This window comes from Pristiophorus japonicus, unplaced genomic scaffold, assembly GCF_044704955.1.
Source record: "Pristiophorus japonicus isolate sPriJap1 unplaced genomic scaffold, sPriJap1.hap1 HAP1_SCAFFOLD_130, whole genome shotgun sequence".
In the NCBI taxonomy this organism is placed as follows: domain Eukaryota; kingdom Metazoa; phylum Chordata; class Chondrichthyes; family Pristiophoridae; genus Pristiophorus; species Pristiophorus japonicus.
The window spans coordinates 1,141,753-1,160,973 of record NW_027250967.1 but is presented as its reverse complement, the minus strand read 5'-3'; the positions used below and the strand labels follow the sequence as shown (position 1 = coordinate 1,160,973).

General features: G+C 45.8%; 1 non-coding gene across 1 annotated transcript; it reads left to right on the top strand.

Annotated features, from left to right (window-relative positions):
* Nucleotides 1-15,701: 15,701 nt before the first annotated feature.
* On the top strand, nucleotides 15,702-15,775 carry trnan-guu (transfer RNA asparagine (anticodon GUU)). The gene has a single exon. It is a non-coding gene; the product is annotated as a tRNA-Asn (tRNA).
* Nucleotides 15,776-19,221: the final 3,446 nt, after the last annotated feature.

Here is a 19,221-nt window from a genome sequence, read left to right as displayed (position 1 = left end):
AATTGTTTAACTGTTTTTCCCCGAGTATTCGGTGCTGCACAGTCCCAGGTTGTCATTGTGCGTTTTGGCTGCACAAATCTATTCCGCAAATGTTGCCAGCAGTGCTGTTATCCAATTAGTTCCCACTCCAATATTTTATGAGCATTCAGTTCAAGTAAAACGATAACAATTTTTTACATGGATCATGTTCCATCCAGCCCATTAGAAATAAATTATGTTACTGGGTTTAAAGAAACTGGTGGAAATTGATTCTATTGGTACATATATAGAACTGGAACTACGGTCTCAAGTGCTCCTCCTATCAAGAATCGGCACACATCCAATCAATGGTTTTACAACTGGGTCATAAACACTTACAATTTTAAACCATTCTCATACAGCGTGTAAATGAGATAGGGATAAAACTTCATCACATGTAAAGAGAAAATGAATGATTGAAGATACCACTGTCGCTCAGTAATTATATTATTATTTATTTCATTCTGAAGAAGGTTATCGGCTAATTAACGGTGATTAAAATAATTCTTACTTTTGCACGTTGGCTGCATGTCGTCAATTTTATCAGGTTTTGAATTTAAAAATGGGTTACAATGCTGGTTGAATACATGACCCCAAAGTCTTTTTGGGATCACAGGTTGAGTCTCTCTGGTGGTTTACGCTCTCTTGTAGAGCGCCTGAGTTCGGGCTCCGGTTGTTGGGCGCTGGCCTGTGTGTCTGCTGTTTGCGGTGCCTCAGGCCTATCCGGACTGCCCACAGTGACTGGGCTCTCCTCCCTTTGGTTCCGGTGTTCGGTCACCTGTGCTGGAGTGAACTCTGTATCTTGTTCTTCCTCTGCTTCTTCTATGGGGTTGCTGAACCTCCTTTTTGTTTGATCCACATGTTTGCGGCAGATTTGTCCATTGGTTAGTTTAACTACCAGAATCCTATTGCCCTCTTTGGCAATCACAGTGCCTGTAAGCCATTTAGGCCCTGCAGTGTAGTTGTCGACAACAACAGGGTCGTTTACACCAATATATCGTGCCCTCGCATTCCTGTCATGGTAGTTATATTGTGATTGGCGCCTGCTCTTAACAATTTCTTTCATGGTGTGGTGTATAAGGGATAACGGGATTTGAGCATCCTTATCATGAGCAGCCCTGCGGGTGGAACCCCTGTGAGTGAGTGTGGTCGGGATCTATTGGCCAACAGGAGGCGTGATAAGTGGCTTTGTAGGGAACCCCCTTGGATTCTGAGCATCCCCTGTTTGATTATCTGCACTTTTCGTTCTGCCTGGCCGTTTGATGCTGGCTTGAACGGTGCCTTTCTGACATGGTTAATTCCATTGCCTGCCATGAAGTCCTGGAATTCAGTGCTTGTGAAGCACAGGCCATTGTCGCTGACCAAGATGTCTGGTAGACCGTGGGCGGCGAACATTGCCCGTAGACTTTCTACCGTGGCAGAGGATGTGCTTGAATTTAAAATGTCACACTCGATCCATTTGGAGTGAGCGTCTACTACAACCAAAAACATTTTTCCGATGAAAGGACCGGCGCAGTCATCATGGATGCGTGACCAAGGCTTGGCGGGCCATGGCCAGGAGCCAAGGGGGGCTTCCCTGGGAGCATTGCCCAGCTGGGCACACGTGTTGTACCTGCGAACACAAACTTCCAGATCTGCATCTATCCCTGGCCACCAAACGTGTCACCTGGCAATTGCCTTCATCATGACAATGCCCGGATGCTCATTGTGGAGTTCTCTGATGAACACCTCTCTGCCCATCTGGGGCATGACTACGCGATTTCCCCACAGTCGGCAATCGGCCTGAATCGAGAGTTCATCCCTTCCCCTGTGAAATGGTTTAAATTCCTCAGGGCATGCCCTGTACGTGGCTGCCCAGTCCCCATGCAGGACACATTTCTTGACTAGAGACAATAGCGGGTCTCTATTTGTCCAGACTTTAGTCTGACGGGCTGTCACGGGTGAGCCATCGCTTGCAAAAGCTTCAACAGCCATGACCATCTCAGCAGCATGCTCGGTAGCACCCTCAGTGGTGGCTGGTGGGAGCCTGCTGAGTGCATCGGCGCATTTTTCAGTGCCCGGTCTGTGCCGAATTGTGTAGTCATAGGTGGCTAACGTGAGTGCCCACCTCTGTATGCGGACCGATGCGTCTGCATTTATGGCCTTGTTGTCGGCCAAAAGGGACGTGAGGGGTTTGTGATCTGTCTCCAGCTCAAATTTCCTGCCAAACAGGTACTGGTGCATTTTCTTTACCGAATATACACATGCGAGCGCCTCCTTTTCTATCATCCCGTAGCCCCTTTCTGCCTGGGACAGACTTCTGGAGGCATAAGCTACTGGCTGTAACTGACCCTTGGCATTGACATGCTGCAACACACACCCGACACCATAGGACGACTCATCGCACGTTAACACAAGTTTCTTACATGGGTCATATCGCGTTAACAGATTGTTGGAACATAACAAATTGTGTGCTCTATTAAAAGCCTTTCCTGGCTCTCCCCTCAGACCCATTCACGACCTTTGCTTCGGAGCACGTGTAGCGGCTCTAGCAGCGTGCTCAATTTGGGAAGAAAGTTACCAAATAGTTCGGGAGCCCCAGGAACAAACGCAGCTCCGTCGTGTTACGGGGTCTGGGTGCTCTCTGGATCGCTTCCGTCTTGGACGCAGTAGGGCTCATCCCGTCTATCCTACCCTCATCCTCAGGAATTCTACCTCTGGAGCTAGGAAGATGCACTTCGCCTTTTTCAGTCGCAGCCCTACCCGGTCCAGTCTGCGTAGCACCCCTCCAGGTTGTGGAGGTGTTCTTCAGTCTCGTAACCCGTGATGAGGATGTCGTCCTGAAAAACCATCGTCCCTGGAATCGACTTGAGGAGGCTTTCCATATTTCGTTGGAAGATCGCGGCGGCCGAGCGAATCCCAAACGGACATCTGTTGTACTCAAACAACCCCTTGTGTGTCGTGATGGTGGTCAGCTTCATCAACTCTCTCGCCAGCTCCTGGGTCATGTAAGCTGAGGTCACGTCCAATTTTGAAAAAAGTTTGCCACCGGATAGAATCGCAAAGAGATCCTCCGCTCTCGGTAGCGGGTACTGGTCTTGGAGTGACACCCGATTGATGGTGGCCTTGTAATCACCATATATCCTGACCGACCCATCCGCCTTGAACACCGGTACAATCGGGCTCGCCCAGTCACTGAATTCGACTGTCAAAATGATACCTTCCCTCAGCAGGCGGTTCAATTCACCTTCTATCTTTTCCCACATCACGTACGGCACCGCTCTGGCCTTGTGGTGTCCTGGCCTGGCTTCCGGGTTTATGTGAATCACTACCTTGGTCCCCATGAAAGTGCCAATGCCGTGTTGAAATAATGAGTCAAATTTGTGCAGGATCTGTGAGCATGAAACTCGCTCCACAGAGGATATAGCATTAACATTGCCCCATTTCCAGTTCATGACAGCAAGCCAACTCCTCCCCAGTAGTGCGGGACCGTCCCCCGGGACAACCCAGTGTGGCAACCTGTTCTCCGAATCTTTGTGGGTCACGATTGTCGTGGCGCTGCCAAGAACCGGAATGATCTCCTTGGTGTATGTCCGTAGCTGTGCGTCAATCGGTGATAATTTTGGCCCTACTGGCCTTGGACGCCCACAACTTTTCAAACTATTTGTTACCCATCAGGGACTGGCTAGCCCCCGTGTCTAGCTCCATTGATACTGGGATGCCACTGAGGAGCACTTTCATCATTATCGGTGGCGTCCTGGTGTATGAATTGTATACGTGCTCCACATGAACTCACTGAACTTCAGCTTCCAGCGATTTCCCCCAGCGTTCATTTCTGCAATTTCTGTAGGTATTTTGCTCATCTCTGCAACCTCCGGCTGAGTTTGTGCCTCCATGCCTCCAACATGAGCTGTTGTTGGAAACAAAAGATCCCTTGCTAGTCAATCGTCCCTGACTACCCCTGTGACTGTCCTTGAGTCTGCCATTAACAGGTGTTGATGACCCCATTACTGGCCACATTGTCCCTTGCAATGGTGTGAATCACCGTTCTGCTTGCCATTATCTCTGTCGAACTCCCCCTCTGGGTTCGACTACATGTTGGGGCATACCCGATTGCCCTTGTCTGCCTGGAGAACTGTGTGCTGCTTCAACAATGTTGATTCTCTGTCCCAACCATTCCTTAACACAGTATCTCTCGTCTATTCTGCTAGCGGCCATGCTCACGTGGTTTAAATCCCAGTTTCTCGTCGCCATTGATACATCCTTACTATACAGTAGAAATGCACACGAGGCCCATGCTTGAGAGAATGTCAGTCTGTGGCCTGTCCTTTATTCCTCAGCACTCAAGTGATGAAAGTGGGTGAAGCTTCCCCTTTTATCCCTGAAGGTCCAGGTTAGAAGTGTCTCCCACAAGTTCACCACCTAGTGGTCATTGTTCTCACAGTGTACAATTGAGGTCAGATTATATATGGGTTACAATGTTGGTTGAATACATGACAATAAGCACTTACAATTTTAAACCATTCTCCTAAAATACAGTATGTAAACGAGATAGGGATAAAAGTTCATCACATGTAAAGAGAAAATTAATGATTGAAGCTAGTAAAAGATCCTCTCGGAATAAGTGATCACAGTATGGTTGAATTTGTCATACAGATTGAGGGTGAGGACGTAGTGTCTCAAACGAGCGTACTATGCTGAAACAAAGGGGACTATAGTGGGATGAGGGCAGAGTTGGCTAAAGTAGACTGGAAACACAGACTAAACGATGGCACAATTGAGGAACAGTGGAGGACTTTTCAGGGGCTCTTTCATAGTGCTCAACAAAAATATATTCCAGTGAAAAAGAAGGGCGGTAAGAGAAGGGATAACCAGCCGTGGATAACCAAGGAAATAAAGGAGAGTATCAAATTAAAAACCAATGCGTATAAGGTGGCCAAGGTTAGTGGGAAAATAGAAGATTGGGAAAATTTTAAACGACAGCAAAGAATGACTAAGAAAGCAATAAAGAAAGGAAAGATAGATTACGAAGGTAAACTTGTGCAAAGCATAAAAACGGATAGTTAAAGCTTTTACCGATATGTAAAATGGAAAAGAGTGACTAAAGTAAATGTTGGTCCCTTAGAAGATGAGAAGGGGGATTTAATACTGGGAATCTATATGTGTAGAGCTGCAGAATACCAAAGGGCAAAAAACGTTAGTGGGAGTTGTGTACAGACCTCCAAACAGTAGTAGTGATGTTGGGGAGGGCATCAAACATGAAATTAGAGGTGCGTGCAATAAAGGTGCAGCAGTTATAATGGGTGACTTTAATATGCACATAGACTGGGTTAACCAAACTGGAAGTAATACGGTGGAGGAGGATTTCCTGGAGTGCATAAGGGATGGTTTTTTAGACCAATATGTCGAGGAACCAACTAGGGGGGAGGCCATCTTAGACTGGGTGTTGTGTAATGAGAGAGGATTAATTAGCAATCTCGTTGTGCGAGGTCCCTTGGGGAAGAGTGACCATAATATGGTGGAATTCTGTATTAGGATGGAGAATGAAACAGCTAATTCAGAGACCATGGTCCAGAACTTAAAGAAGGGTAACTTTGAAGGTATGAGGCGTGAATTGGCTAGGATAGATTGGCGAATGATACTGAAGGGGTTGACTGTGGATGGGCAATGGCAGACATTTAGAGACCGCATGGATGAACTACAACAGTTGTACATTCCTGTCTGGCGTAAAAATAAAAAAGGGAAGGTGGCTCAACCGTGGCTATCAAGGGAAATCAGGGATAGCATTAAAGCAAAGGAAGTGGCATACACATTGGCCAGAAATAGCAGCGAACCCAGGGACTGGGAGAAATTTAGAACTCAGCAGAGGAGGACAAAGGGTTTGATTAGGGCAGAAAAAATGGAATACGAGAAGAAGCTTGCAGGGAACATTAAGACGGATTACAAAAGTTTCTATAGATATGTAAAGAGAAAAAGGTGAGTAAAGACAAACATAGGTCCCCTGCAGTCAGAATCAGGGGACGTCATAACGGGGAACAACCAATTGAACAAGTACTTTGGTTCGGTATTCACTGAGGAGGACACAAACAACCTTCCGGATATAAAAGGGGTCGGAGGGTCTAGTAAGGAGGAGGAGCTGAGGGACATCCTTATTAGTCGGGAAATTGTGTTGGGGAAATTGATGGGATTGAAGGCCGATAAATCCCCAGGGCCTGATGGACTGCATCCCAGAGTACTTTAGGAGGTGAACTTGGAAATAGTGGATGCATTGACCGTCATTTTCCAACATTCCATTGACTCTGGATCAGTTCCTATGGAGTGGAGGGTAGCCAATGTAACCCCACTTTTTAAAAAAGGAGGGAGAGAGAAAACAGGTAATTATAGACCGGTCAGCCTGACATCGGTACTGGATAAAATGATGGAATCAATTATTAAGGATGTCATAGCAATGCATTTGGAAAGAAGTAATATGATAGGTCCAAGTCAGCATGGATTTATGAAAGGAAAATCATGCTTGACAAATCTTCTGGAATTTTTTGAGGATGTTTCCAGTAGAGTGGACAAGGGAGAGCCAGTTGATGTGGTATATTTGGACTTTCAGAAGGCTTTCGACAAGGTCCCACACAAGAGATTAATGTGCAAAGTTAAAGCACATGGGATTGGGGGTGGTGTGCTGACATGGATTGAGAACTGGTTGTCAGACAGGAAGCAAAGAGTAGGAGTAAATGGGGACATTTCAGAATGGCAGGCAGTGACTAGTGGGGTACCGCAAGGTTCTGTGCTGGGGCCCCAGCTGTTTACACTGTACATTAGTGATTTAGACGAGGGGATTAAATGTAGTATCTCCAAATTTGCGGATGACACTAAGTTGGGTGGCAGTGTGAGCTGCGAGGAGAATGCTATGAGGCTGCAGAGCGACTTGGATAGGTTAGGTGAGTGGGCAAATGCATGGCAGATGAAGTATAATGTGGATAAATGTGAGGTTATCCACTTTGGTGGTAAAAACAGAGAGACAGACTATTATCTGAATGGTGATAGATTAGGAAAAGGGGAGATGCAAAGAGACCTGGGTGTCATGGTACATCAGTCATTGAAGGTTGGCATGCAGGTACAGCAGGCGGTTAAGAAAGCAAATGGCATGTTGGCCTTCATAGCGAGGGGATTTGAGTACAGGGGCTGGGAGGTGTTGCTACAATTGTACAGGGCCTTGGTGAGGCCACACCTGGAGTATTGTGTACAGTTTTGGTCTCCTAACCTGAGGAAGGACATTCTTGCTATTGAGGGAGTGCAGCGAAGGTTCACCAGACTGATTCCCGGGATGGCGGGACTGACCTATCAAGAAAGATTGGATCAACTGGGCTTGTATTCACTGGAGTTCAGAAGAATGAGAGGGGACCTCATAGAAACGTTTAAAATTCTGACGGGGTTAGACAGGTTAGATGCAGGAAGAATCTTCCCAATGTTGGGGAAGTCCAGAACCAGGGGACACAGTCTGAGGATAAGGGGGAAGCCATTTAGGACCGAGATGAGGAGGAATTTCTTCACCCAGAGAGTGGTGAACCTGTGGAATTCTCTACCACAGAAAGTTGTTGAGGCCAATTCACTGAATATATTCCAGAAGGAGTTAGATGAAGTCCTTACTACTAGGGGAATCAAGGGGTATGGTGAGAAAGCAGGAATGGGGTACTAAAGCTACATGTTCAGCCATGAACTCATTGAATGGTGGTGCAGGCTAGAAGGGCCGAATGGCCTACTCCTGCACCTATTTTCTATGTTTCTATGTTTCTAAATGTGGAAATGGCTGAGACCTTAAACAATTATTTTGCTTCGGTCTTCACAATGGAAGACACAGAAACCATGCCAGAAATTGCTGGTCACAGGAATGTGGGAAGAGAGGACCTTGAAACAATCACTATCATTAGGGGGTAGTGCTGGACAGGCTAATGGGACTCAAGGTAGACAAGTCCCCTGGTCCTGATGAAATGCCAGCGTATTAAAAGAGATGGCGGAAGTTATAGCAGATGCATTCGTTATAATCTACCAAAATTCTCTGTACTCTGCGGAGGTACCAGCGGATTGGAAAGCAGCTAATGTAACGCCTCTGTTTAAAAAAGGGAGCAGACAAAAGGCAGATAACTATTCGCTGGTTAGTTTAACATCTGTATTAGGGAAAATGCTTGAAACTATCATGAAGGAAGAAATAGTGGGACATCAAGATAGGAATAGTGCAATCAAGCAGACGCAGCATGGATTCAAGAAGGGGAAATCCTGTTTAACGAATTTATTGGAATTCTTTGAGGATATAACGAGCATGTTGGATAGAGGTGTACCGATGGATGTGGTGTATTTAGATTTTCAAAAGGCATTCGATAAGGTACCACACAAAAGGTTACTGCAGAAGATAAAGATACGCGGAGTCAGTGGAAATGTATTAGCATGGATAGAGAATTGGCTAGCTAACAGAAAGCAAAGAGTCGGGATAAATGGGCCCTTTTCGGGTTGGAAATCGGTGGTTAGTGGTGTGCCACAGGGATCGGTGCTGGGACCACAACTGTTTACAATTTACATAGATAACCTGGAAGAGGGGACAGAGTGTAGTGCAACAAAATTTGCAGATGACACAAAGATTAGTGGGAAAGCAGGTTGTGTAGAGGACAGAGAGGCTGCAAATAGATTTAGATAGGTTAAATGAATGGGCTAAGGTTTGGCAGATGGAATACAATGTCGGAAAGTGTGAGGTCATCCAACTTGGGAAAAAAAAACAGTAAAAAGGGAATATTATTTGAATGGGGAGAAATTGTAAGATGCTGCGGTGCAGAGGGACCTGGGGATCCTTGTGCATGAATCCCAAAAAGTTAGTTTGCAGATGCAACAGGTAATCAGGAAGGCGAATGGAATGTTGGCCTTCATTGCGAGAGGCATGGAGTACAAAAGCAAGGAGGTCCTGCTGCAACTGTATAGGGTATTGGTGAGGCCGCACCTGGAGTACTGCGTGCAGTTTTGGTCACCTTACTTAAGGAAGGATATACTAGCTTTGGAGGGGGTACAGAGACAATTCACTCGGCTGATTCCGGAGATGAGTGGATTACCTTATGATGATAGATTGAGTAGACTGGGTCTTTACTCGTTGAAGTTCAGAAGGGTGGGGGGTGATCTTGTAGAAACATTTAAAATAATGAAAGGGATAGACAAGATAGAGGCAGAGAGATTGTTTCCACTGGTCGGGGAGACTAGAACTTGGGGGCACAGCCTCAAAATGCAGGGGAGCCAATTTAAAACCGAGTTGAGAAGGAATTCCTTCTCCCAGAGGGTTGTGAACCTGTGGAATTCTCTGCCCAAGAAAGCAGTTGAGGCTAGCGCATTGAATGTATTCAAGTCACAGATAGATAGATTTTTAACCAATAAGGGAATTAAGGGTTATGAGGAGCGGGCGGATAAGTGGAGCTGAGTCCACGGCCAGATCAGCCATGACCTTTTTGAATGGCGGAGCAGGCTCGAGGGGCTAGATGGCCGACTCCTGTTCCTAATTTTTATGTTCTTATGTTCTTATGTACCACTATCCCTCAGTAACCATATTATCATTTCTTTAATTCTGCAAAAGAAAGTTATCGGTTCATTGAACATGATTAAATGAATTCATTTTTTCACATTAGCTGCATGTTGACATTTATATAGGGCTATTAGTTTGAAAACTGTGTTGTAAAGAGTATCTCCCTGACCAAGAATCGAACCTGTGTTGCGCTGGTACAAGGGGTGGATTCAGTGAATCATTTGAATGTGATTTCAAGTGGCGTTTACTGTAGTGTATGTAGTCACCTTTAGTAATGACTCCACGAGGCAGGGTATGATACTTAAACTGTGGAGACCTGTAGTCATTTATTTGAAGCTCCTCAAGTGAGGACACCAAGCTGTGAGCTCCTTTATATACTGGGTTGCAGGTAACCTTTTAGTCTCAAGCAGCAGCATCCTCTGGTGTAGGTAAGGTGTGTACAGTGCAAGAGTACATTCAGTGTTGCATAGCAGTGTTACAGATATCACACAGTAAACAGGCATGCATACACAACAGTTACAATATTTTTCGGTGTGAATCAAGTAAACTGAAAATGACAATAATGTCATGAACTATAATGATGCAGCAGTAAAACGGTATATCGGTCCCTGGTTGTCGAGTGGTAAGGATTCAATACTCTCAACGTTGTGTCCTGGATTCAATTCCCACCCTGGGAAGTTGTACTTTTAATTCAAAACCTTATAAAAAAAAGAGTTCATTTATTTTGCAGACCTATATGCAAATCATGTATAAAAAATAAGAATCATTGACTTGAACATCATTAATTAATACATAAATTATTTTGTAAATCTTTTACCATTTATTTTGCCATGAGCATGTGAGGAACTTTTATCCCGATCTCATTGGGTTAAATTGTGGTACAAATGACGAACCGGGTGCTGGGTTAAGGAAAGGTTTACGTCGTGTAGCCGTTATCATGTTCACCTCCCACATGAAATGTCCCTGATTTGAGCCTGGGCGCGTGCTTTATTTTAGAATATATTTGCTGTGAAATACATTGAACAAAAGTAGCCCCAGGTTCCGTGTCTTATGAGCAATGAACATTTTAAACCAATCTCCTAAAATACAGGGTGAGTAAAGTCAGATTTATGGATTGAGTCGGCACAACTAGAGCTTTCTGATCCAGAAGATTCGGGGGGTGCGTTAATTTGGGAGTTTGACGACTTTGAAAAGAACATTTTTGACTTGTGCAGCTTCGGTCAGAGAAATGTTTGTGAAAAGATTTTTTCACAGAAAGGGACTCAGAATTACACCTTCTGGCTTAACACTTCTCTCTGGGCACTAAGTTCAGCGGTGGTTTCTGTAGTGTAGTGGTTATCACGTTCATCTCACACACGAAACGGCCCAGGTTTGAGCCCGGGTAGAATCATCATTTTAGAATATATTTGCTGTGAAATAAATTGAAAAAAGTACCCCACGTTCCTTGACTTCTGAGCAATGAACATTTGAAACCAATTTCAAAAATTCAGAGTGTGTTGAGTCAGATAGGGTGTAAAATATCATCTATGATGAAAGCTCCTGAAATTATTACAGTTCAGTTATTGGAATATTGACTGTAAGTCTGCAAAACAATCCGGGTGGGAATATTGGCCCAAAAATTCCGGTTGGAGGCTTCCCGCGGACAATTCCTTTCTGATCGGTGATGTTTTAATCACCCCGCCTCCCACAGAGTTTAATTAATTGCATGTAATTATTTGAAAAAAGTTTGAATTAAAAAGTTACTTTCCGAACTCGGGCTCCCTCTGTGAATGCTTAACCACTAAACGAGCAGGATACACATTAAATAATTTAATTCCAGACGTAATATTTTCTTTGCTGTTTCACAATAACCAGACCTATGCTCCAAAATCTGTCTCACCGTTTCCCCGGAGTCAGTCAGAGAAGCACATGGGACAAAATCAGTGACTTTGCATTTTCGACCTGTCTTCTGAAGCGCCGCACGGTCCCACTCCGACAGTCAATGAACTGTTGGGACGTTAGTGCATCCAGGCTGCGGGTGGCCACCCCGAACGCAGCAGAGGAGTTTCTGCATTAGGTCTGGGTAGAGGCAGTATTTCCCCTTCTCTCTTCCTCTTGTCTATATCCCGCGGCTTGGTTTTCTGGTTTATTCCCCCGGCCTCATTTTATGTGTTTAAAAGGGAACAAAAGATGAAGTGTGCGACACTCTGGAACAATTTCTCTCACTCAAATATATCTATTTAGTGAAGTGAAATAAAGAGCAATTAAAGAATAAGGGAGAAGCCAATGTCGCTCTTTTGACAGGAGAATAAACTCGCCCATGACTGTTCATCCACAGCAAGTTTAAACATAATCTTCCTGCACGGGATCCTTTCACGTGGAAAGCAAATGTGATAACGGCTCCACTGCGGAAACCGCTCTGACCAGAAGTACAGCAGAGGGCATCTGACCAGTGAATGCCTTCTGTGCTGATCGGGAATGTGTTGGCTCACCTGAAACAACTTCTGTCCCTCACTGACAGCTGTCAATACTTCTCCTCTTATACTCAGGGCAAATTAAATGATTGAAGTTCTACAATGGATTAATTAATTATGTTTAAATCAATGAATCTTTTTTTCCACATGAGATACATGTAACTCTTTCTTCTAAGGTTTTAATTTTGATGGAAGTGTAATTTCCCTGGCCGGAAATCGACCCAGGGCCGCGGTGGTGAGAGCGCCGAATCCTAATCACTGGACCACCAGGGAACGCTGCATTGCTGCATCGTAATGCTTGGTGTCATTATTGTCCTTTTCAATCCACTTGTTTCACACCGAAACACATCGTAACCTTGATCTGAATTTAACTTCACGTGATTCTTTGAAATCACCGTTAAATAATTGGGTAAAACCACTCCTTCTGCCACCGAAACACAGCTTCGATTCCAGGTCAGGGCGGTAACTTCTGTAACAGCTTTTTTCAATTGAAAACCTTTTAAAATTGACTTGTCCACTCTCAGTTGTACTTTTCCCAAGTAAAGGGTGGGACATTCATTGTGGATGTGTGGAAGCAGTCTGGTCCCGCACACTGCAGACACTTCCATGTCACCACCAACCAGCTCTCCCACAACCGGTGTGATCTACCTTCCAGCCTTCTAGTGCCTTGTCTGTGACGAAGTATGTTGCAAATGTTTTGGAATAGTTGGTTCCATCGTGTAATGGTGAGCCCTCTCGACTTTAAATCTAGCGATCTGAGTTCAAATCTCAGTGAAACCTAAATTCTTGTTGTCCCAACTGCTGAAAATTTGGGACAAACACGTGAAAGACACCTGGTGCTGGTGGGCAGTTTTGTTGCCTTTTTCATTGATGCTTGATCTACAAGTCTAGTTGTCAAATTGTGTGCTCAACCGTCAGTTATCTGCTACAAATCAGCGGAGGACAAATCACTTTGTTGTCGAATGCTGCCTTTGCCTGCACAATGTGTGCTCAGATTATCTGTGCAATATGCATTCCGCAGGATGAATAAAAGCAATTATTTTTGAAATGCAGGCACTGCATGTTTTGCACTCGACAAAACGTTGCATTTTCTTTTCATTAATTTTACATTAATGCATTGCAATGCCAATGCACTTTTTACGTGGCAAGATCGATAATTAGCAGAGCAGAATGAAGAGGTCACAAAGTTTCTGTTTAAAGAATGGACTCAGTCGAGAATATTTTGTGGATTTTATTTTTCTGAGGCTATTTTCCCTGTGCTGGGGACACCCTGCGCAGATATGTAAAAAAGCTGGTTTTGTTAAAACTCCAGAGACCGCATGGCAGTTAGCTGGGACAAAAGAGCTGTCTGTCATCCATTGACAAAAGAGCTGTCGGCCAGGAAGGGGGGCCACTGACAAAGCCACTCTAATTTGTAAAGCACTTCTCACCTCCATCTCAGAAGGAGACACAGAACAATGAACCCACCAGCCTGGCCAGCCAAGGAGGAGCTGGGGCTTTCCCAACACAAAGGCTCAGAGAGATGCCCAGACTAAGGGCCATCAGCCCAATGCATGGGTGGGATGGCCCATCACTGACTAAGTACCCGTGATTAGAAACAAAGGGGTTTTAAAGATTGGCGGGAAAGATAGGGGTAGCAAGACTCCCAGAAAGACAGGGTCCTTTCCACTTTATTTTTAGCTTGGAGCTTGGTGTGAAGCTTGGAGCTTGCAGCTTCAAGCGTGTCTAGAGAGAGCCCCCTCTCCCTCTCGCTCTCGCTCCACCGATCGATGTACCAGAGGAAGGGGCCGCAGTACTGCAGAAGAAGCCACCGAGACTGAAGACCAGGCAGTGACTTCCCACAGCTGAGCTGAGCAAGGAAACGGGCTGCGTGTGGTGGTGAACATGGCCGCGAGTGTCCCAAGCCAGTAACCAGATATCCCAGGCCAGCTGGGTAAGGGCTCAGGATTTTCTCAGAAGTGAAGCTTTTCAGGGCTATTCTGGGAGGGTAATTCATTGGTAGGGGTGGGGTTAGAATCCACCAGGGAATTACTGCGTGTTACTAGGTTCATTTCTGTACTGTATGTGTATTGTTTGTAACCGGGATTTTATTCTCCACAGAGACAGTGATTTTGTTTAGCAGTGCATGTTTTTGACAGTGTATGTTAGACCAAATATCTATACTACGATTTATCACGGAAGCATACCTTTCCATGACTCATTTAATTTACACTCTGAATAATAATTCCCGGATCTAGAACTTTCGTAAGGTGGGGGCGATTCAAACCGTCCGTCTGGCAATTGGGCGAGGATCACAAACACTTACAATATTTACTAAAGGATATACTTGATTTGGAGGCAGTTCAGAGAAGGTTCACTGGGTTGACTCTGGAGATAAGCGGTCGACTTATGAGAAAAGGTTAAGTAGGTTGGGCCTCTACTCATTGGAATTCAGAAGAATGAGAGGTGATCATATCGAAACGTATAAGGTAATGAGGGAGCTTGATAAGGTGGATGCAGAGAGGATGGTTCCACTGATAGGGGAGACTAGAACTAGGGGGCATAATCTCAGAATAAGGGGCCGCCCATTTAAATCTGTGATGAGGAGGAATTTCTTCTCTCAGAGGGTTGTAAATCTGTCAAACTCACTGCCTCAGAGAGCTGAGAAAGCCACGACATTAAATAAATTTAAGACAGAGATAGCTTCTTCACTGATAAGGGAATAAGGCTTATGGGGAACGGGCAGGGATGTGGACATGAGTCCATGATCGGATCAGCCATGATCATATTAAATGGCGGAGCAGGCTCGAGGGGCCATATGGCCTACTCCTGCTCCTAGTTCTTAAGTTCTTATGTTCTGAATAGCGACACACAAAAAAATGCTTTGATCATATTTACACCTTATCTTCACGTTTGTCAAACAGTTGGCTCGTTGGCCTCGGGCTATGATTTCCCTTTGGAGTTGTTCATTGAAATTTACGAGGGGTCCCAGAGGAGCCCTGATATTGCTCGCATATTTTGAAATTGCATCGAACTTTTGCAAAGAAGGACTTGCATATCTGCAGCGCCTTTCAGGAACTCATGATGCCCCAAGGCGCTTTACAGCAATTGAGTTATGTTTGAAGTGTTGTAGTTTGGGGAAAGATGTGCCCAGATCACCAAACATGAACCTCAACTCTTTGCAAAGAGTTTGGTGCAAATAATCAGGCGTCTCAGAGACTTGGACTTTCTTTGAATAAGTTCTGCTTGTACCTGCATTCAAGCTTGAAACAGCAACTGGGCTTCCATCTCACGGGACGTTTGGGGTTGATGTGCGTCGCTTTCAATCTTTGAAATTTCACCAAGCAAAGAAACGGTGAATCCAACTGTCCCTGTAAACATTTAGTTCCCGTTTAATCACAGGAATATCCGCAGTCAGGACCTGAAAAGGAATTCAAACCTAACACTGGCTTCGGGACAATCAGAATACTTTGTCACAGACAAGGCACCGGAAGGCTGGAAGGTAGATCACACCGGTTGCGGGAGAGCTGGTTGGCGGTGACATGGAAGTGTCTGCAGTGTGCGGGACCAGACTGTTTCCACGCATCCACAATGAATGTCCCTCCATTTATTTGTGAAAAGTACCACTGAGAGTGGACAAGTTCCATCCCGGTCAGAGCAATCTGAAGCTTTTACTGTCTGACACCCTGGTTTGGGATGCCTTGAACCTTATACTTCCATCAGTCTCTGTGGCGCAATGGGTTAGCGCGTTAGGCTGTTAACCGAAAGGTTGGTGGTTCGAGCCCACCCAGGGATGTAGTATTTAACTGTTTTTCCCCGAGTATTTGGTGTCGCACAGTCCCAGGTTGTCATTGTGCGTTTTGGCTGCATGAATCTATTCCGCAAATGTTGCCAGCAGTGCTGTTATCCAATTAGTTCCCACTCCAATATTTTATGAGCATTCAGTTCAAGTAAAACGATAAAAAAAAATTTCATGGATCATGTTCCTCCATCCAGCCCATTAGAAATAAATTATGTTATTGGGTTTAAAGAAACTGGTGGAAATTGAATCTGTTGATACATATGTAGAACTGGAACTTCGGTCTCAAGTGCTCCTCCTATCAAGCATAGACACACACACAATCAATGGTTTTACAACTGAGTCATAAACACTTACAATTATAAACCATTCTCATACAGCGTGTTAATGAGATAGGGTAAAACCTCATCACATGTAAAGAGAAAATGAATGATTGAAGATACCACTGTTCCTCAGTAATTATATTATTATTTATTTCATTCTGAAGAAGGTTATCGGCTAATTAACGGTGATTAAAAGAATTCTTACTTTTGCACATTGGCTGCATGTCGTCAATTTTATCAGGTTTTGAATTTAAAAATGGGTTACAATGCTGGTTGAATACATGACCCCAAAGTCTTTTTGGGATCATAGGTTGAGTCTCTCTGGTGGTTTACGCTCTCTTGTAGAGCGCCTGAGTTGGGGCTCCAGTTGTTGGGCGCTGGCCTGTGTGTCTGCTGTTTGCGGTGCCTCAGGCCTATCCGGACTGCCCACAGTGACTGGGCTCTCCTCCCTTTGGTTTCGGTGTTCGGTCACCTGTGCTAGAGTGAACTCTATATCATGTTTTTCCTCTGCTTCTTCTATGGGGTTGCTGAACCTCCTTTTTGTTTGATCCACGTGTTTGCGGCAGATTTGTCCATTGGTAAGTTTAACTACCAGAATCCTATTGCCCTCTTTGGCAATCACAGTGCCTGCGAGTCATTTCGGCCCTGCAGTGTAGTTGTGGACAACAACAGGGTCGTTTACACCAATATATCGTGCCCTCGCATTCCTGTCATGGTAGTTATATTGTGATTGGCGCCTGCTCTCAACAATTTCTTTCATGGTGGGGTGTATAAGAGATAACAGGTTTTGAGCGTCCTTATCATTCGCAGCCCTGCGGGTGGAACCCCTGTGAGCGAGTGTGGTCGAGATCTATTGGCCAACAGGAGGCGTGATAAGTGGCTTTGTAGGGAACCCCCTTGGATTCTGAGCATCCCCTGTTTGATTATCTGCACTTTTCGATCTGCCTGGCCGTTTGAGGCTGGCTTGAACGGTGCCTTTCTGACATGGTTAATTCCATTGCCTGCCATGAAGTCCTGGAATTTAGTGCTTGTGAAGCACGGGCCATTGTCGCTGACCAAGATGACCGGTAGACCGTGGGCGGCGAACATTGCCCGTAGACTTTCTGCCGTGGCAGACGATGTGCTTGAATTTAAAATGTCACACTCGATCCATTTGGAGTGGGCGTCTACTACAACCAAAAACATTTTTCCGATGAAATGACCTGCGTAGTCATCATGGATGCGTGACCAAGGCTTGGCGGGCCATGGCCAGGGGCTAAGGGGGGCTTCCCTGGGCGCATTGCCCAGCTGGGCACACGTGTTGCACCTGCGAACACAAACTTCCAGATCTGCATCTATCCCTGGCCACCAAACGTGTGACCTGGCAATTGCCTTCATCATGACAATGCCCGGATGCTCATTGTGGAATTCTCTGATGAACACCTCTCTGCCCATCTGGGGCATGACTACACAGTTTCCCCACAGTAGGCAATCGGCCTGAATCGAGAGTTCATCCCTGCCCCTGTGAAATGGTTTAAATTCCTCAGGGCATGCCCTGGACCTGGCTGCCCAGACCCCATTCAGGACACATTTCTTGACTAGAGACAATAGCGGGTCTCTATTTGTCCAGACTTTAATCTGACCGGATGTCACAGGTGAGCCTTCACTTGCGAAAGCTTCAACAGCCATGACCATCTCAGCGGCATGCTTGGTAGCCCCCTCAGTGGTGTCTAGTGGGAGCCTGCTGAGTGCATCGGCGCAGTTTTCAGTGCCCGGTCTGTGCCGAATTGTGTAGTCATAGGTGGCTAACGTGAGTGCCCACCTCTGTATGCGGACCGATGCGTTAGCATTTATGGCCTTGTTGTCGGCCAAAAGGGATGTTAGGGGTTTGTGATCCGTCTCCAGCTCATTTTCCTGCCAAACAGGTACTGGTGCATTTTCTTTACCGAATATACACATGCAAGCGCCTCCTTTTCTATCATCCCGTAGCCCCTTTCTGCCTGGGACAGACCTCTGGAGGCATAAGCTACCGGCTGTAACTGACCCTTTGCATTGACATGCTGCAACACACACCCGACACCATAGGACGACGCATCGCACGTTAACACAAGTTTCTTACATGGGTCATATCGCGTTAACAGATTGTTGGAACATAACAAATTGTGTGCTCTATTAAAAGCCCTTTCCTGGCTGTCCCCCCAGACCCATTCGCGACCTTTGCTTCGGAGCACGTGTAGCGGCTCTAGCAGCGTGCTCAATTTGGGAAGAAAGTTACCAAATAGTTCGGGAGCCCCAGGAACAAACGCAGCTCCGTCGTGTTACGGGGTCTGGGTGCTCTCTGGATCGCTTCCGTCTTGGACGCAGTAGGGCTCATCCCGTCTACTCCTACCCTCATCCCCAGGAATTCTACCTCTGGAGCTAGGAAGATGCACTTCGCCTTTCCCTGTCGCAGCCCTACCCGGTCCAGTCTGCGTAGCACCTCCTCCAGGTTGTGGAGGTGTTCTTCAGTCTCGTAACCCGTGATGAGGAGGTAATCCTGAAAAACCACCGTCCCTGGAATCGACTTGAGGAGGCTTTCCATATTTCGTTGGAAGATCACGGTGGCTGAGCGAATCCCGAATGGACATCTCTTGTACTCAAACAACCCCTTGTGTGTCGTGATGGTGGTCAGCTTCTTCAACTCTCTCGCCAGCTCCTGGGTCATGTAAGCTGAGGTCACGTCCAATTTTGAAAAAAGTTTGCCACCGGATAGCATCGCAAAGAGGTCCTCCGCTCTCGGTAGCGGGTACTGGTCTTGGAGTGACACCCGATTGATGGAGGCCTTGTAATCACCATATATCCTGACTGACCCATCCGCTTTGAACACCGGTACAATCGGGCTCGGCCAGTCACTGAATTCGACTGGCAAAATGATACCTTCCCTCAGCAGGCGGTTCAATTCACCTTCTATCTTTTCCCGCATCACGTATGGCACCGCTCTGGCCTTGTGGTGTCCTGGCCTGGCTTCCGGGTTTATGTGAATCACCACCTTGGCCCCCATGAAAGTGCCAATGCCGGGTTGAAATAATGAGTCAAACTTGTGCAGGATCTGTGAGCATGATACTCGCTCCACAGAGGAAATAGCATTGACATTGCCCCATT